The sequence below is a fragment of the Natrix helvetica genome (assembly GCF_964273705.1).
Source record: "Natrix helvetica genome assembly, chromosome: 1".
In the NCBI taxonomy this organism is placed as follows: Eukaryota; Metazoa; Chordata; class Lepidosauria; order Squamata; family Natricidae; genus Natrix; species Natrix helvetica.
Window position 1 is genome coordinate 221,416,444 of NC_138548.1, and position 7,170 is coordinate 221,423,613.

A 7,170-nucleotide genomic window follows, 5' to 3' on the forward strand; every position below is an offset into this window, starting at 1 on the left:
GCATGGATCTGCTCCATCTTTGCTTTCTTCATTGTGGGCAGGGCTGCTGCTGAAGTTGCCGACGAGTTGCCACCAGAATAACTGCTGCTACCTCCTCCTCCTCCAACAGCACCACCAGATTTGCTCCTGAGCTCAGCGCTGGGTAATCTGTGCCCGCTCCTCCTCCTTCGTGCTTTTGAGGAGCCATGAGGCTTTTTTCCCCCCTGCTCCCCCCCGCCTTCCTACTGTCTCCCGCAGCCTCATGGCTCTTCAAAAGCATGGCGGAGGAGGAGGAGGGGGCAGGCAGGGGTAACCCAGCGCTGAGCTCAGGTGCTCCGAGCAGAGGGGAGGCGCCGCTGCCACGCGCGGAGATGCCAGCTGGAGCTTTGGCGGCTTCATCTCAGCCACAGCGCCGGGCGGCAAATCCGGCAGTGCTGCCTGTTAGAGGAGGAGGAGGAGGAGGTGGTAGCAGTTCTTCCGGTGGTGGTGGGGGCTTTGGGGCTTCACAACTAGCCTCAGTCGCCCCGTGCTCCTCAAAGCAAGTCTGGGGAAGTCCTTTGCGGGCGGCCCGTTCTAGCTGCCTGCAAAGGACTTCCCCAGCTTCTGGAGCCTGTGGCAATAGAAATCACTGTGCAGCAGTTGAAAACTGCTGCGCGGTGTTTTCTTGCCACCTACGCGGGCGCGCAGCCGCGCACCTTGGAGGGAACGTAGGACAGACCCACATCGCTTTTAATTTTCTCTCTCCAGCTCGAAACAGCTTCCAAATTAACATTTTATATACTGTACATACAGATGTGCAGACACAAACACCACATAACTTGAGAATTAAGATAAAGCGATCTGCGTATTACCCACTTGCCTTGATAAATACATACACAAATTTACATAGACCAATGCTTGCCAACAGAAAATACTGGTGCCTTGTTCATGCCTTTCTTTTTCTTTGATCTTTTCATTTCCCTCAAAAATAGACTCTAGGCCAGTGATGGTGAACCTTTTCGGCACCAAGTGCCCAAACCAGAACCTGTGCGTGCCGGAGTGCTGGAAACCTGAAGATCAGCTGGCCAGTGCGCATGTGTGCGCCAGCCAGGTGGTCTTTGGGTTTCTGGCATTCTGGTACACGAAGATCAACTGGTGCACCGGAAACCGGAAGAGCAGTTGGCGACGGTGCATGTGCCCATATAGATTCGCCATCACTGCTCTAGGTAGTGTAGAATAAAATTTAAAAATCTCTCTCCCCCCCCTCTCAAATTTAAAAAAGATTAAAAAGAGGCAAGAGATGAAAATTAATTAAGATCTGAAGGGTCGGCTTTCAGGGGACTAACCAGCCCCATTGCTGCCTGCTCCTGGGGGTGCTCCATGCAAGGCCACAGAGCATAACTGGTGCACAACACAACTGGTGCACAGCAAATGGCCCTCCTAGCCACAGATGCCATCTGCTCTTTGAGCGGGAACTGTGAATCCAGGAGGACCTCCAGGTTACACAGCGGGTCTGTCTGGGTTAGTACAACTCCATCCAAGACCACAGGTGATAACTCCTGGGTACAGAGGAACCCACTCACATCCACTCGGTCTTGTCAGGTGTCAGCTGAAGTCTGTTGTTCCCCATCCAGGCCCCCGCAGCCTCCAGGCACCACAAAAGAACGTCACTGACTTCACATGGGATAGAGATATATAAACAGGGTATCATCAGCGTACTGTTGATACCTCAACTCATGGTGGCAGATGATCTTGCCCAGTAGTTTCATGCAGATATTAAAAAGCAGAGAGAGCACCTATACCTGTGCCACCAAACAAAGCAGTGTGGTGAGAGGTGTTCCTCTCACTCTCTATCAATATTGATTGGGATTGACATCGGAGGAAAGAGGTGAATCAGCACAGATTTATGCCACTCACTTCTAACTCTAAGTTGTCTCCAAAGGATACCAAGGGAAAACTAGAGAGGTCAAAAAGAGCAGGGATGGATGCTCTACCTCTAGAAATCATCCATGAATATGACCAATGCCATTTCAGTCCCATATCCGGGCCTGTAACCTGGCAGAAAAAGATCCAGATAATTCATTTCCTCCAGGGTCCTTTGGAGTTGCAACTCCCCCACCTTCTCAACCACCTTCCCTAAAAAGGGGAGGTGGGAGACTGGGCAAAAAGTGTACAGAATGATAGGATCCAGCAATGGCTTCTTGAGGAGGGGGTACACCAGTGCCTCCTTAAAAGAAGCTCGAAACATCCCTTTTAACAAGGATGGATTTATCATCACTTGGACCTGTCCACATAACATGCTGAACATGTAGCATTCTGGAAATAAATGCTTGTGATATGTTATATTAAGTGTATTAAAAGTGCAATACTTCTTTGTGTGTGTGTTTGTGCACTTGATTTATACAGCAATGACTTCTATGAAAAGACTCTTCACAAATCAAGCATGTTATTCATGACTGAAACTTGGAAATAGAGCAACCATTGATCTTGTGTATGTAGTCTGATTAATGACTTCTCTGGCTTCCATATTTTATCAGCAACTGCTAGGTTGCCTCACTGAACTAATATTCCTCAATAAACACCATGTAAGTTTTAAAATATAAATGGCATGGTCCTATATACCATCAATCTGGATGCCCAGCTTTTGGGTTTGATTCGTGGTTAAATAAGCTTATAGTTGCTTCTTCAAGGTTCATTAGAAAATAGTCCCTTATATAATAATGTAGCCAATATACTCTGACTCTGGCTCAGCTCTGATCAGAAGGGTCAGCAGTGGATAGAGGTGGTACAAGAAATACAGAAAGTTCTCTGTCTTTTAAACCAGCATGATCTACTCTTGAGATAAGTAGAGCAAAATAAACGACTGTTAATATTGGAGCGAATTAGGACCATCAATTAGAAACGAGGAATGTATGGAAACGGCTCAGCCCACGGCAGATAAGTCTGCTTGTGTAGCCAGAGAGGCACCGGAAATTGGTTAAAACCAAAAGGCATATTTTGTGCACTGTGGGCTGATGTGTAAGGGAAAATTCCAAGGATGAGATAGATTATGTAGTTGCATTTTTGTAAATAAGAAAATGAGAATAGGATAGAATTCAGTATTTTGAGAACCGGAAAGAAAAAGCTATAAGGAAAAAAAGGAATGGTTATATTGCTGTTGGGAACTATATTTACCTTCTTTGAAGTTGCAATATTTCTGTTTCTGCAGAAATCAGACATTGCTGAACTCAGGACAGTTCTGAACTTCAAAACATTTTTTTTTATTTTTAAAATGCAATCAATATATAAAAGAATATTTGCAAAGGTACTTAGCACCAGTGAGGTTGGCTACCTGTTGCAAGTATTTCTATATATACTGAGAATCACACAGGATAGACTTTGTAATATTTGCAATATGGTTTTTGTGGTCCTATTGCACTAGCTAACTAACATGGGTTTTCTTGTATTTTAAATTTGCTTTTTCAAATGCATTGGACTTGATTTGGCTGTGAAAATGTACTGCATTTCCTAGAAAATAATGTGGTCTCATTCTAAAGAAATGGTCTCCAAAGTGAGGTCTATAAAGCAATCAATATGGGGAGAAAATATTGGAATTTTATATAAAACAATTAACCTATACTAAGGAATAAATTGACACTATTTTAATAAGTGCAAACTGATTTATAAATACTATTAATAAACAGCATTAGTGCTCAGGTTTTTTTTTTTAAATTAAGGTATGTGTGATAATTTTTTGGGGAGACTACTGCCTCCCTAAAAGCATCATCTATCAATTTGTTTTTTTGCATTTCAATATGCTGGCTTATCTCCAACCAGAGGTGGGGTGCTCCCAGTTTGGCTGAACCGGTAGTGGAATTCAGGCCTGAGTCGCAGAACCAGCAGCAACACAGGCCTGCCATGGCCCCGAACCGGTTCCCTTACTGCCGCTGGGCCGCCGCCATTTTGGTTTTTAGTGACTGCGGTTGCGCAGTTCACTGTAAATTGTTCTGCACATGCGTGAAGAACAATTTACATTGAACAGCACACGTGTGTGCAGCGCACGTCTGGCAGGCGGATGGGTTGCGAGCTGGTAGTAAAACCGGCAGCAACTCATCCCTGTCTCCAACTGATATATTTATTGGGGGGGGGAGATTGGGAATTCTCATTAAATACATCTGGAGAGCATCAATTGAAGAAAGCAACTTGAACTTCTAAATTATATCCTTCTGAGAGGAAATATATTCCCCTACTTTAAGGGATCATTAACCTTATAGGTGTTGTAATGTTTCCTGATTAAAGATTGCTTTTAGAACTGTGCACTAAGATGAGTGAAGACTGGAGCCAAACTTAAGAGTATTTGTCTGTTGTATCACCAGAGGAAGGGGAGAAGAGCCAGCAGCTTCCAATGTGACCTGCAGAGCATGCACCAGAAGGTCCCTAAAGAACTGATCTATGGGCTTCAGCACATTGGAAGCTGCTGAACCTGTAGGAAGTTAGCACCCTCCCCTCTCGTAGAAGAATGAAATATTCTAGGAAATACTAAAAAGGCAGAATGATATTTCCCTTTTTGAGGTTTTGCAAAAGGAAGGCTGGACTGAGAGGGAGCAGAGGGCCTTTGGTTAGGTTCTCTTGGTGCAGTGCTGAGCTTGCCTCTACTTCTCCTGAAGCCTTTAGGCCAAGTCTCCAGGTGCATTACCAACATGAGCTGCAGAGCGTGCACTGTGCCTCTAGGAAGCCATTCTCTTTCTGCTTCCTTCAGTTCTATTGCCATCTCAAACAGTGTCTTCCTCACAGACTCCACCTTCACTTGGAGGTGCCGCCTTTCCTATCTCACTCTGGGATGAAGTTCACCACGCTATATCTCACTATCCCATCTCACCTCCTACTCAGTTGGGCCTGGCAAGCTCCCTTCAGCAGACAGGTCTTTGCCGTCCCTACACTGCTTGTCACATTCATCTCAAAGCTGCACCCACACCTAGTGCCTGGGCCCCAGCCAGTGGTGAAATTCATTTTTTTTACTACCGGTTCTGTGGGCATGGCTTGGTGGGTGTGGTGTGGCTTGGTGGGTGGGGCAGGGGAAGGATACTGCAAAATCTCCCTTCCCACCCTACTCCAGGGGAAGGATACTGCAAAATATCCATTCCCACCCTACTCCAGGGGAAGAATACTGCAAAATCTCCCTTCCCACCCTACTCCAGGGGAAGGATACTGCAAAATATCCATTCCCACCCTACTCCAGGGGAAGGATACTGCAAAATCTCCATTTCCACCCTACTCCAGGAGAAGGATACTGCAAAATCTCCATTCCCACCCTATTTTGGGGCCAGGCCAGAGGTGGCATTTGCTGGGTCTCCAAACTACTCAAAGTTTCCTCTACTGGTTCTCCAGAACCTGCTGGATTTCACCCCTGGTCCCAGCCCAGTGGAAGGAGGAAAAAGGATGGCAAAGTCAGCTGGGGGTGACAGGGGTAACCCACAGAGTATAGTGTGGACAAATGGGCAGAAATGGAGGATGGGAGAATTGAAGTGGAGGTGAGCACACCAAGGCAGGAGAAGTGTGAGGTCCTCCTTCAACAATGGAACAGTTCTGACTTAATGACCCAAATTTGCATCACTAATAAAGGGGTCATTGGCAAAACATTGTGTGATTGCCCTGCTTAGTGACAGCAATTTCAACTGTTAGATACTTGCTCTAACTACAGTGGTTTCCACCAAGGTCCTCTGTTCCGGCGGGAACAGAGGTTTAATCCTATTTGTCGAAGGGTTTGACAACTCCCTATAAAAGGGCTGCTGTCAGACTCAACCTTCACTGGATTGTTCTCACTTGTTGTACTTAATAAAGAGCCGTTGTTACCGTTAAGCCTGTGTGTGCCTATCCATTACCCAATCTAACTCTGGCGACGAAGATGGGATTGGAAGGCAACTAGGCGAACCAAAAAGAGCGTAGCAATCCAGCAAGTACATCCAGCCCAGAGCTCAGCGCGGCTTCGAGCAATCATTTTTGAGAGGCAAACTCAAAACGCCCTCTGAACACAAAATGGCCATGCACACCCCACCAACTCCGTATGACCCAGTCACCGAGCACTGGGACTTGTACTTGCTATGATTTGACTGCTTCCTCGAGGCAAACAACCTCATGGGCCTTTCTGAAGGCCGCAAGAAGAACATGTTCCTCGGGGACTGTGGACGGGAAGTGTTTGAGACGGCGAAAGACCTATCTGAGCTGACACCGCTATAATCAGTCGCCTGGTCCGGGCTTCAGCAGACATTAAGGACCCACTATGTGCCCAAGCCGTCCAAGCACGGTCGCCAGCATGAATTTAACATCAGAAACCAGAAGGAGGGCGAGTGAATTAACGAGTATGTTGCGGCGCTCCGCAAGGCCTCAGTGTACTGCGAATTCCGAGACCTGGACGAGCTGATTCTGGACTGCATAATTTGTGGCGTATGGGACATTAACCTATAGAGGAGGTTACTCGCTAAATATAACCTCACTCTGCAGATCGCCTTGGACAAAGCCAGGGCGTCCGAATCAGCTGTCAAATCTACTGAGGCTCTGCAGTGCCAAAGCGCTCCACAAGACGCTTGAAAGAATACATGCGTACATCGCGAGGCTGCAGGGCCCGAGAGCGAAGAAGGCAAAGAAGATGACAGCTGCCACATGCACAGTAGCCACGCCCAGCCGGCGCAAAATTCAAACTGCGTCTCCCGCCTTGCGCTATCTGCGGAGGAGACAATGCCAGGTTAGCTTGCCATTTCGTGACACAACCTGCCAGCGCTGCGAGCGAAAGGGGCACATCGCCAAGGTGTGCGGGAGCGAATTCCCTGCCACTGCCTGGCAGCCTAGAAGTGCACCAAACTGCCAACAGAGGCCCAGCCAAGGGGCCTGGCAGAAGCCACCATGGCGCTCAGTGACAATAGAGTCACCCACCACACGTCAATCAGCCAAGTCTGCAGCAGGCGGCCAAAAAAGCTGAAGGTCAGTCTTCATTGAGGACTCTCCATGTGAGATGGAGATCAACACTGGGTCATCACTGACCATCATACCATAGTCTACCCTAAAGCAGGCTATCCCTAGCCTAAAGAAGCAGCATTTTCGCACCCCTAACATCCGCCTACACGATTATCAGGGAAACCGGGTCCCCATCATGGACCTTCCAGGTGAAGTTCAAGCAGTTCAGCGGGAAACTCCCAGTGACAGTGGTCAGTGGCAACCTGCAGAGCCTCTAGGGCT